Raw genomic sequence first — 1,547 nt, 5'->3', positions numbered from 1 at the left:
ACTCTGAAACAATTGAAAATGGCTCACTGGCCTGACTTGACATTTCATTGACATTGTTCATAAACCTACTGTCATAAATTTCTTGTTTCCTGCCATGATTCGTGTTGCTACTCTGTTCACAGCTCCTCCCTTTGCTGCTGATTAGCTCTTTGCTCTCACCTGTGCCTCTGCTTTCGTGCTGCTGATTACTGATTGCACGCACCTGTGCTGTTGCCTATATAAACTCCTGTCCCATGGCCTTTCTTATGAACATGTTCCAAACCTGTTGTCATCTTCCTGACCTCCACCTCTGCCTGCTCCATGTTTGTTCTACTAGTTTCATGTGCCTGAATATTGATTATTGCCTTGTTCTGCCTTCCATGTCTGCCTGTTGCTGGCCTCAACTATTCGACCCACCATTTAGTTAAAGATTACAAGCAAATGGATCATTCACTTCCTCTTGGTAAGGGCAGATCATTGTAGTGGAGCGTGTGAATCATGTTACCTCTCTACTAAAGTTTTTTCTTTCTCCAAAACATAGAGCGCACACAGTTCCCAGCGTATAGCGTGTTCTTGGGTGAAACAATCCTTGGACATTTTGCTTTCCTCCAGGGATTCAAGACAATCGAGGTCAGAGTCACCGTATATCTGAGGAAACCACCTGACATCCTATCTTCTTCACAGTCTGACCAGATGGCTGCTGCTGAGAGACCATTACATTCCAGCTTATGCATTTCCTACTGTTTCAATAAACATTGCTTTGACCATTACTGGGTTGTGATTTACATCTTGAGTTCAACTCGTTGAACTGTAAGACCTTATACAAACTAGTGCTTTGCATTATTCCTAAGAAATTAACACTAAAATTGTCTGAGAAAACTTGGGCTTAAATGGACATTATGTCCCTCTGATTTCTGGGTGTCCCCCTACAGCAATCAACCAAACCTATAACCTGGGGATCCACAAATCTAGGCCTCAAAGGCCTACAGGTTTTAGATTTGGCTCTGCTTCACCACAAGCAAGTCAAATAATCAGGTCATCAGCATGACTACGGAGAAGTTGATTGCACACTGAATTCAGCCATTTGATGCAGGCATGTTGAAGTAGGAACAAATCTAAAAATTTGCAGAACACTGGATCTGGAGGCCTGGATTCGAGGACTCCTGCTATAAATGGTCAATAAGAACAAATTATATTTTGCTACGGGCCACTTTGTTCTCTCTCCGCACTGCTCTCATCTGGCATGCTCATTCCTTTTCTCTGCAGCTCATTGCTGTCCCCTTCCAGTTCCTGCTGCATGTCTCCTTTTGCCGTTGGGCTCGTCCCTGAATTTTGCTCCTGCCGGTCTGTTTCCACCCATCCTTCTATGCCCTCGCTGCTCGTTTGTTCTGCTTGTGCCTGCTGCCTTGTCAATCTGGTCTTTCTATGCCACTGCATCTGATAGGGAAACACCTGCACATTCAGTGTGTTCTGGCTTGAGTGGGTAATGGCCTAAAGTTTAACACAAATATAAAAAATATATACTCAAACTAAAACATACAACACAGCAAACTTAAATAAATCCAAAG

At 43.4% G+C, this 1,547-nt stretch overlaps 1 long non-coding RNA gene across 1 annotated transcript; it reads left to right on the top strand.

Moving 5' to 3' along the window:
* The first annotated feature begins 206 nt into the window (after positions 1-206).
* Positions 207-761, top strand: LOC103145216 (uncharacterized). The gene is made up of 2 exons (XR_476998.2): positions 207-442; positions 521-761. It is a non-coding gene; the product is annotated as an uncharacterized LOC103145216 (long non-coding RNA).
* The last annotated feature ends 786 nt before the right edge of the window (positions 762-1,547 follow it).

This window comes from Poecilia formosa, unplaced genomic scaffold (assembly GCF_000485575.1).
Source record: "Poecilia formosa unplaced genomic scaffold, Poecilia_formosa-5.1.2 Scaffold138, whole genome shotgun sequence".
Lineage (NCBI taxonomy): Eukaryota > Metazoa > Chordata > Actinopteri > Cyprinodontiformes > Poeciliidae > Poecilia > Poecilia formosa.
The sequence above is the reverse complement of the archived record's forward strand: the minus strand, read 5'-3'. Positions and strand labels throughout refer to the sequence as shown.